This window comes from Dermacentor silvarum, chromosome 8 (genome assembly GCF_013339745.2).
Source record: "Dermacentor silvarum isolate Dsil-2018 chromosome 8, BIME_Dsil_1.4, whole genome shotgun sequence".
NCBI lineage: Eukaryota > Metazoa > Arthropoda > Arachnida > Ixodida > Ixodidae > Dermacentor > Dermacentor silvarum.
This window is the reverse complement of record NC_051161.1, coordinates 112,336,399-112,347,364: the sequence shown is the minus strand read 5'-3', so window position 1 is coordinate 112,347,364 and position 10,966 is coordinate 112,336,399. Positions and strand designations below refer to the sequence as shown.

At 51.0% G+C, this 10,966-nt stretch overlaps 2 non-coding genes across 2 annotated transcripts; one reads left to right on the top strand and one right to left on the bottom strand.

Moving 5' to 3' along the window:
• Positions 1-262: 262 nt before the first annotated feature.
• Trnar-ucg (transfer RNA arginine (anticodon UCG)) lies at positions 263-335 on the bottom strand. Its single transcript has one exon. It is a non-coding gene; the product is annotated as a tRNA-Arg (tRNA).
• A 1,047-nt stretch (positions 336-1,382) lies between these two features.
• Trnal-cag (transfer RNA leucine (anticodon CAG)) lies at positions 1,383-1,466 on the top strand. The gene has a single exon. It is a non-coding gene; the product is annotated as a tRNA-Leu (tRNA).
• The last annotated feature ends 9,500 nt before the right edge of the window (positions 1,467-10,966 follow it).

Below are 10,966 nucleotides of genomic sequence, written 5' to 3'. Positions count from 1 at the left end.
GCAGTTAGTGGGTACGAACTTTATTTAGGTGCTGAGGAGAAAGAATTAAAGTTGAAGTTCCTGAAACTTGGCGGATTTTGGACGCGCTACTCTCTCTATTAATTAGCCTGATTCCAAAAAAAAATGTGTCACCTTTGTTGTCACCTCTGTGCAACCCAGGTAGTGTGCTCTTGCTGCAGCGTGTGTCAGTAAACATGGCAACGATAGGAAGCTGGCAACTTAAAAAACATATAAAAAAAAAAAAAGGAGAAAAAAGAAAAATCGTCCGCGACAGGACTCGAACCTGCAATCTTCTGATCCGAAGTCAGACGCCTTATCCATTAGGCCACGCGGACAGTACACGAAATCGGCGTTATGGAACATTCACGTGTCTTATGTATGAGATTTCGCGTTTTCGGCATTTATTGTTCGGCTTGTTAAGGATTTTTTTATTTTCACCAGAATTTTTTTTGAAAAGGGAGGGGGAGGGGGCGGGTGGTCATCTGGTTCAAAAATTTTATTGCCGCCGGAACATGAGTGCGACAAGGCGATAGAACGTACGTGACTTTATTTGTGACATTGTGCGGCCACAGCGCCAACAAATAATGCAGACAAATAAAGACAAGACAGATCCATCTGTTAGGGTGCCTCGATGTCCTACTCGCCCGCAGCGAGGGATATCCAGCTGTGAGACATGCGCATTATGGGCATCCTACCTTCTGTAAACTCACCGAGTTCACCCGAGCACCTGCCCGCATAACCTTCTACCTCCATAAATTCGGTAAGATTGCCGATTCGGCAGGTGCCAGCATCGAAGCATGCAAGCCGATCGCCGTCTCACTGCAAAAATCTTTTGTTTCAATGACGATTTTCAGTTAAGACCAAATTCATGAAAAAAATTCGGCGTACTTTTGAACCCACACCATTATGTCATATCACTCGTATGTATACGCAGTAACATGACAGTAAAAAGCCAAAGAGGTCAATTTAAAAGCTTCAGCTAGGGTACAGGGCTCATCGCCCGCGAAAGTGAAAACGGAATACGAGGAAAAAACGAGTGTAAAACAATCGCAGAGAGCACGTCTCGCCGGAGGTTTCGTAAAGCGCGCCATTGAACGTTTTATTGTAGATTAGACGTAGCCTCGCTTGCAAAATCTACCAATTTTGTCTACAATCACCATTCCCCATTCGAGGACATCATTCACCGCGTCCAAAAACAGCTACTGTGCCGTGAGGTGACACTCAATGGCAATTCAAAATCTGGCATGAAACTATAGAAGACGTGAAAGAAACGTAAAGAACGGTCTCTTTACAAGCATGCTTTATTTTCATGACAAAAAGCACTGGCGCATCATTTTACCCTGCCTCTGCTGTGTAGGAATTCCTGCGCCGTCGTTAGGCATGTCAGGATGGCCGAGCGGTCCAAGGCGCTGCGTTCAGGTCGCAGTCCAGTCTTCCGGGCGTGGGTTCGAATCCCACTTCTGACATAATTTTTTTTTAAAGTTTAGTTTTATTGTACAGTGACTACGGAAAAATATCAGCGCAACCCGCGATTGGTAGTTTAATCTACAAATTGGGGTTTGGAAGTAATTATTCGGTTTGACGGCTGGTTAACGTACAAATCAGAGCTGAACTGATCTTGATAGTGATCCGTAATCGCGCGGCCGTCGTTTCAGATAAATGCTGACCTCGCCACGTAACAAACGTGAGAAAGAGCCCAATGCTCTCGCTATCTGCATATGCCTGCACAACAGCATCATGCATCACAATTTTACTGCCCCGGTCGACGGTCACTTTCCTTACCATTAAAATTGCCACAGCACGTGCAAAAGGAAGCTCTTGGATCGTAATAGGTAAATGCTTAAGCAAATATTGATGATGTATGATTTTATTTCAAAGTTCACAATACTTCCTGTACACTCGTGTAATAAAAATGGCTTCAGAACGGCACAACAAGGAAGACGAAAAGACGAAAGATCACACACATGGCTTCAGAACGGCGTCTTCCTTGTTGCGCCGTTCTCAAGCCATGCATCTGTACCAACTCGCCCAATTGTCAGTGCTACTCAACGTGAATAAATATTATACCACCGACAATATTAACGCACCCGTTCAAGAACACAGCAGAACGGAAATGTAGAACTAAATAAAAATGCTCAAAAATAACCATTATAGCAGAAACATGTGGTAATCCGTTGTGGTAAATTACAACCAAGTAAAAAAAAAAAATGCCTCCATAACATATGCTAGTACATAACAGGTACTAGCAGGTACTAGCAGGTACTAACAGGTACTGTTATGTACTAGTACTGTTATGTACTATCCTTCGCCAGGATCGGCCACTGCGCGAAGGATAATGGCGCAAGAAAATAAAATAAAGTAATATATATATATATATATATATATATATATATATATATATATCATCATCATCATCAGCCTATATTTATGTCCACTGCAGGACGAAGGCCTCTCCCTGCGATCTCCAATTACCCCTGTCTTGCGCTAGCGTATTCCAACTTGCGCCTGCGAATTTCCTAACCTCATCATCCCACCTGACTTTCTGCCGTCCTCGACTGCGCTTCCCTTCTCTTGGTATCCATTCTGTAACCCTAATGGTCCACCGGTTATCCATCCTACGTATTACATGGCCTGCCCAGCTCCATTTCTTCCGCTTAATGTCAACTAGAATATCGTCTACCCCCGTTTGTTCTCTGATCCACACCGCTCTCTTCCTGTCTCTTAACGTTACTCCTAAGATTTTTCGTTCCATTGCTCTTTGTGCGGTCCTTAACTTGTTCTCGAGCTTCTTTGTTAACCTCCAAGTTTCTGCCCCGTTAACTTGGAGGTTAACAAAGAAGCTCGAGAACAAGTAGATATATATATATATATATATATATATATATATATATATATCGAAGTGTATGGCGCTCTCCTGGACCGAGGTGGCGCATATTCCCTGTTCCCTTTCCGGCGCGCTGCCCGAAATTGTGTGCGGCGCGGCTGTCGTCCGGCATCGCAAATAAATACGATACTCGCTTGCTGATTTGTTCCTGGGTAAGGAGACGCAGCGTTGACGAGCACTTCAAGCGAAGCAGTTTTGTTTGCAGTGCTGACTTGTACAGCTAGCCGGCCGTGATCAATCATGTGTATTACATGAGAAATCGGCAGTACCGTCGGTCTCTCGGAAATATTCGGAATGTGCTTGGCACGAATGAAAAACGTTGCGTACATCATTCGCTTGTACGCTGTTTCATAGGCGTATATACCGGTGGGGGGGCACGTGCACTCCCACTGTCAAAAGTGGGGGGAGGCCCCAAATTGCATATTTTGCCCCCCCCCCCCCCTACAGCTGAAGCGAAATTTTCTTTATTAATAGAGTGACCACCTAAGTAAAGCTTTTCTTTACTACGCATCCCCTGCTTGGGGCAGCGAGGATTGCCTCCTCGTGACGTCCTGCAGCGGGCGACGCGCGGGATTCGCCATATACGTTCGCATTGCGCAGAAATCCTGGCGCTGAAAAGTTCCCGCCGTAACAAATTTTCGCTTGCGCTACTTGCATCATGCCCCGTTTCTTGGGACCGCCTAACCACATAAAAAAAAAAAATCGGCTTGCTATATTTAACCTGTGGGCGAGGGGAGAGGTCTGGATAAAGTTATTATATAATCAACCGCGCCCAACGCTTGGTGTGCCTTTCTGCATGAAATCGTTGGATTATCACATGCTGGAACTATTGAATCTCCGTCCACAGATAGTCTACGTAGCGTTGCAGTTTAAATATATTATCACCATCAAAAAGTAAAACCAGAGAAGTGGCCTCTCTAAAGCGCTCCACGAAGCCAAGAAGTCGTCTTCGGAATAGGAAGTGCTGGAGATGCTAGCTAAGAAGTACCTGCCGCTCAAAACCGTGGCAGATGAGGCGGGATACACAGTATACAAAGGGAAGCCGAACTCCGCGCTGGACGAGCCTTTCGAAGTCAGTGAAATCCGCCGCACCCTACACGACCTCAATGGTAGGTCGGCACCCGGCCCGGATCACATTAACAACAAGGCTCTCAGAAACCTAGAGGACGAATCGATCCAGTTTCTCACAGATGAGATAAATCGCATTTGGGAGGAGGGAATTGTACCGGAACAATGGAAGGTGGCGAAGGTCATACTCATCCCAAAGACCGGCAAACCGCCGAGCTTGGACAACATCCTCTCCATCTCACTGACGTCATGTGTAGGGAAGGTGGCCGAGCACGCCATCCATAACAGAATTGCCGAGTATATCGAGACTAACGACCATTTCCCTCGCAACATGATAGGTTTCAGGCCAGGCCTCTCCATCCAGGACGCCATGAAGCTTATTAAGATCCAAATCCTGGAACGCTGCACTCGGGACACGAGCCATCCTTGGTTTGGACCTGGAGAAGGCCTTTGATAACATCCTTCACGAGTTCGTTCTCGACGCCATTTCCAAATTCGACCTGGGCTCGTCCTTCCATGCCTTCGTCAGGTCTTTCTTGAGCACACGGTGCGCCATCCTCAAGGCTGGAGACTTGGAATCAGAGGAAATGGAGCTGAGCGGAAGAGGTACCCCCCAGGGGTCAGTCATCTCACCGCTCCTCTTCAACATCGCAATGGTCGACCACTCGAGATACCTAGGCAAGATCCAGGGCATCGGTCACACGATCTACGCGGACGACATCACTGTCTGGTGCGCGGGAGGCATCCTTGGTTTGGACCTGGAGAAGGCCTTTAATAACATCCGTCACGAGTTCATTCTCGACGCCATCTCCAAACTTGACCTGGGCTCGTCCTTCCATGCCTTCGTCAAGACAAGTCGAAGCCGCTCTCCAGGAAGCTGTCAACACTACAGAGCGCTTTCTAACAGACACGGGACTCCGGTGCTCCCCAAGAAATCGGAACTCCTTCTATACAGCCCAACTAGAAAGGGCCGAAAGCCACAGAACTGGAAACCCCCCACCGAAATCGATATTAATCTCTACATCAAGTGCGGAGATCCGATTCCCAAAGTCGCGTCCATTCGAATCTTGGGAATGACATTCGAAGGGGCAGGCACAAGTAGCATCACCATTCACAAACTAGCAAAGAAGATGGATAGCGTCATCAGTCTAATCAAGCGGGTAGCTAACAGAAAGAGAGGCCTGAGCGAAGAGAATCTGATAAGGCTAGTCCACGCTTTCTTATGCCATTTCACGTACGTAGCGGCCATGCACGTCTGGAAGAGGGCCGAGCGAGACAAGCTAAATGCCATGATAAGAAGGGGGGTCAAGAGCGCCCTCGGACTACCAAACTACACACGCACCGACCGACCTCTGCAGTTGAGTATTCATTATACACTGGAAGAAATTGCAGAAGCACAGGAAAGGGCACAGATTCTCAGACTCTCCGGCACCACAGCGGGCAGACGACTCTTAACAGAGATCGAATACTTCTACCATGACCTACCGAAAGAGCAGCAAGACCGTATCATCAAATCTCCCGCCCCGCACAATATGCATCCCCAGCGCAACGTGGAAAGAAGGAAGGCCAGGGCCGTGGCGCTGCTACGCCGGGGGACAGAACTCCATGCGGCGGCAGCTGCTTCTTTGACGCGGCCCAATATGGCAACAGCAAAAATTTCACAGTAGTGTCGATCAACCACAGGGGTTCGACCTTTAACGCAGCTTTGGTACGAAGCACGTCGTCATGCGCGGCCGAGCAAGTGGCCATTGCTTTGGCCCTCCTGGACGACAAACATGCCAATATCTTCAGCGACTCCAGGGCAGCCATCCGCGCCTTCAGCGTTGGCGCCGTGTGTAAGGAAGCCTGTCGCATCCTCGCCGGCAAAAGCATCACCACCCACACTCTCACGTGGTTCCCCGCTCACATGGGATCCATCATGGGAGTCCCCACAAACCTCAACGAGCTGGCCCACTCCAAGGCATGAGGTCTCGCCTTCCGCGACCATGGAGTACTCCCCGGCCGGTCCGCAGTGGTGGAGAACAGAGATCAACCGACCACATATAACGAAATTACGCAGCACTTTTATCTAGGCAGGAGAGACTTTCCCCTTCATCACAAGAAGTTAAATAGAGCGCAGGCATTGACCCTCAGATTATTGCAAATTAACAGGCTCGTATCCCAGCCCGGCTTTATTACACAAGCTTTATCCCGACACTTATGCCAGTAGTTCTTGCAGGCACTGCAATGACTTCGCTAGCCTAGACCATATTGTCACGTGCCTTGTGAGAGAACGGGCGACGCGACGTTTATTGAGGGTAGCGGCTCCTGAAAAGCACGGCGCTGGGGGCTGGCTATCGAGCGGGCGGAGAAGCACGCGCACTTCTTCCTTCTTGTCCGTGCCTGCCTCTTAGCACTGTACCCACTACTGCTGGTGGCATTTCCCCCCTTCCTCGGAAAGAGCATCGGCTCGATGCTCAAGAAGCGGTGTTAGAAAAGGAGGGGGAAACAGCATGGGCAAGGCAGGTGCTCGTGCAAAGGACACAATCACAGCTAGAGGAGAAACAAAAGCACAGCAGCGGGGAAGCGCGACGGGTACAGTCTCAAGAAACAGAGAGGTTGCAAACAGTAGCGTAAGTAGAAAGATGAATAAAAAATAATAATCACGAACGCGCAACATATGGTTTCATGCGCACAACGTGAACTACGTCAGGGCGAGGTTGTTGTCTACGCCGTGTTTGCGCCGCACTGTCTGGTACGACTTCGTAGTTCACGTCACTAATGCGGCGCAGCACTTTGTATGGGCCAAAATACCGGCTAATCAACTTTTCACAAAGGCCACGGCGGCGAACAGGGGTCCACACCCACACTTGGTCTCCGGGACTGTAGCGCACTTGCCGGTGACGGATGTTATAGCGCCGTGCGTCTGCATGTTGCTGCTCACCGATGTGCAGCCGCGCGAGCTGGCGGGCTTCCTCAGCGCGCTCAGCAAATTCTTCGGTGTCAGTCGTTAGGTGCTCGGTGTCGTGACACGGAAGCATAACGTCCAGCATCGTCTGTACTTCGCGGCCGTAAACGAGGCGAAATGGTGCGAACCGCGTCGTCTCTTGTACGGCGGTATTATACGCGAAGGTCACGTAAGGCAAGATGCGATCCCATGTTTTGTGCTGGACGTCGATATACATAGAGATCATATCTGTGATGGTCTTGTTTAATCGCTCCGTAAGTCCATTGGACTGCGGATGGTAAGCAGTCGTCTTTCGATGCCTGGTGTTGCTCAATTGAAAAATTTCGTCCATGAGCTGTGCCGTGAACGCCGTTCCTCTGTCTGTGATTGCAGTGGATGGGGCACCATGACGCAGTACAATGTGGCACATGAAGAACTGTGCTACCTCAGAAGCCGTGGCTCGTGGGAGCGCCTCCGTCTCGGCATAGCGGGTTAAATAGTCAGTGGCGACGATCACCCACTTGTTGCCGTCGGTTGACAGGGGAAAAGGCCCAAGGATGTCCAAGCCGACTTGGTCGAATGGCTTATGAGGTGGTTCGATGGGTTGCAATAACCCGGCGGGCTTCAGGGGTGGTGACTTTCGTCGCTGACATTCACGGCAGCCCTTAACATACTGTTTTACGCTTGCCGCAAGCCCGGGCCAGTAATACATCTCGCGCACTCTAGCAAGCGTTCGTGAGGAGCCGAGGTGGCCAGATGTAGGCTCGTCGTGGCAAGCGAAAAGAATATCGTCCCGCAAGTTTTTGGGAACTACTAGAAGGTAGGCTCGGTCATTCGGGCGGGAGTTCTTCTTGTAGAGCAGATTGTCTCGTAGACAGAAGGACGTCAAAACGCGGCGTAGATGGCGTGGTATGGATGTGAGACGGCCCTCGAAGTGGTCGATGAGAGGTCGAATTTCAGCGTCGTCACGCTGCCATTTGACCAAGTCCGACGTAGTAAGGGCGCCCAGGAAGCCGTCGTCGTCCTCTGGCTGTCGACTGACAGATTCGGCGGGAGCACGCGACAACGCGTCGGCGTCTTCATGCTTGCGGCCAGACTTATAAACTATAGTGACGTCAAATTCCTGTAGCCGCAAGCTCCATCGTGCCAGTCGGCCTGAAGGGTCGCGTATGTTCGCCAACCAACATAGAGCATGGTGGTCTGTCACCACTTTAAAGGCACGGCCGTAGAGATAAGGGCGAAACTTCGTGATCGCCCAGATGACCGCGAGACACTCTTTTTCTGTGGTAGAGTAGTTCGCCTCGGCACGGGACAGCGAGCGGCTAGCATAAGCTATTACTCTTTCAAGGCCGTCTTGACGTTGGACGAGTACTGCACCAAGGCCGATGCTACTGGCGTCAGTATGCACCTCGGTGTCAGCCTCTTCGTCAAAATGAGCCAGGACGGGTGCTGACTGCATGCGTTGTCGTAGTTCAGCGAAGGCCGCCTGTTGCTCATGCGTCCAGGCAAATGGCGTGTCATCCCTGGTAAGGCGAGTCAGGGGTTCCGCAATCTTCGAAAAGTTGTCGATGAAGCGGCGATAATACGCACACAAGCCCAGGAAGCGTCGGACGGCCTTCTTGTCGGCAGGAGGAGGAAAAGCTGCTACAGCGGCAAGTTTGTCGGGATCGGGTCGAACTCCTTTGGCGCTGACGACGTGTCCGAGAAACTTGAGCTCTTCATAACCGAAGTGACACTTTTCTGGTTTAAGCGTGAGATTAGCCGATCGGAGCGCTTCTAGCACATGCCGCAGGCGATGAAGATGTTGCTCAAATGTTTCAGAAAAGACAACTACGTCGTCAAGATACACAAGGCAAGTCTGCCACTTCAATCCAGCGAGGACAGTATCCATCATTCGCTGGAAAGTAGCTGGGGCTGAACACAAACCGAAAGGGAGCACTCGAAATTCGTAAAGGCCGTCGGGAGTCACAAAGGCAGTTTTCTCGCGGTCTCGTTCGTCGACCTCGATTTGCCAGTATCCACTTTTCAAATCGAGTGACGAAAAGTACTGGGCACGCCGCAGCCTATCTAACGAGTCGTCGATACGTGGCAGTGGGTACACGTCCTTTTTATTTACGTTGTTGAGCTTCCGGTAGTCGACGCAAAAGCGTAGCGTTCCGTCTTTCTTTTTAACAAGAACGACCGGGGACGACCATGAGCTGTTAGAAGGTTCGATCACGCCGTCTTCAAGCATCTCTTGTACTTGCGTACGAATCGCTTCACGTTCCTTTGCCGACACGCGGTAGGGCTGCTGGCGTATCGGGCGTGCGTCGTCGCATGTGATGATCCTGTGCCTTGTAACTGAAGTCTGGCGTACCTTAGACGAGCTTGCGAAGCATGCCCTGAATTCAAGCAAGAGCTCGTGCAGTGCAGCCTGTTTGTCTGGAGATAACTCTGAATTAATGTCGACGTTGCCCAGTGACTTGTCAGCCATCCTCACTGGTTCAGGGGTAAAACATTCAGCAACGTGCTCTATTTCCTCGGCAAACGCTATCGAAGTACCGCGGAACAGGTGTCGATGCTCGTTACTGAAGTTGGTGACAAGCAACTGAGAACGGCCATCACTAAGCTGTAGCACACTTCTAGCAGCACAAACACCTTGCATCAGTAGATGCGATAAGTTACTTTCAGCGACCACTTCACCTTCGCGCATTCCACCGCACATCACTTCGACTATAGGACACTGGTTCGCGGAGGAAGCGTAACACATTCGGTGGAGACACGAAGGGCGTCGTCTCGACGCTTGTGGTCGTACCCGTCGAGTGCTCGGTCTGCTGAGAAGGTGACTACACCTCCCCGTAGGTCAATAACAGCGCCGTATTCTTGGAGAAAATCAACTCCGAGAATGACGTCACGGGAGCATACGCGTAGGACAAGGCAGCTCGCCACGAATGTCGATCCTCGAATCCGAACTCTTGTCGTGCAGGTTCCCAGTGGCGTAACGACGTGACCACCAGCCGTACGAATCTGCGAGCCATTCCAAGGGGTGATTACTTTCTTCAGCAACTTCGCCAGCTTCCCGCTTAAGATGGAATAGTCCGCACCGGTATCTACTAAAGCGTTAACCGCGTAACCGTCGATCACCACCGGTATGTCGAGCGAAAGCCGGTCATTCCGTTCATCTGCAGTTGACGTCGGATCGGTGTCCTCGCTCGTTCGCGTCGATCGGAGGCCTTCAGCGTGTCGACTGTCAGCGGCCTCGCCCCCAAAGGTCGCTGTGGTTAGTTTTCCCGGCGGGGACTTGGTGATCGTGTGCCGGAATATCGCTGGGGCGGTGGTGAAAATCGCCGTGGTGACGGCGAGCGTGACTGTCGCCCGGTAGACGGTGGCATGCGTTGTTGAGCAAGGTAATCTTCTATCTCCCGAGGTCGTTGGCCAAGTCGGGGTGGCGGTGAGTAGGTGGAAAAGCCCCGCAACCCGAGACGTCGGTATGGGCACTGGCGGTACAAATGATCTGCCTCACCGCAGTGGAAGCACGGAGGCCGACGGTCCGGTGTGCGCCAAACATCCGACTTCCGAGGGGTCATGCGTCGATCGTCGGCGTAATATACCGGTTGCTCCTGAGGAGCCACAGCGGGAGGAGCGGCGGAGGGAAACGCTGGAGGCGCGCGTCGTTCTGCGATGTATGGTACCGGTTGTGCAGATGAAAGCGTAACCGGATGAGCCGCGTGAACTAACAGCGGGGTTGGTGCAGGGAGTCTCAGGGCTTCCGCGTAGGTCGCACGGCGGTGTTCAGTAGGTGCAGGCGCGGTGTAAGGCAGAGGACAGGTCGACCGGAGCGCTTGGTGAACTTCATCTTTGACGACACTCTCAATAGAGCTCACCACCGCTTGTGACGTGCCGAAAGCCTTCTGTATTTCTTCGCGCACGACAGTGTGGATTAGTTCGCGAAGGTGGTCATCGTTGCTTCGGGTGGCCGTGAAAATATCGGTGGTGGATGTCACGTTCACTTGCCGCTCATAGAAATTCGATCGTTGCTGCAGCATCTTCTCCATACCTACAGCTTCAGATAAAAATTCGGCGACAGTCTTCGGAGGGCTCCGCACAAA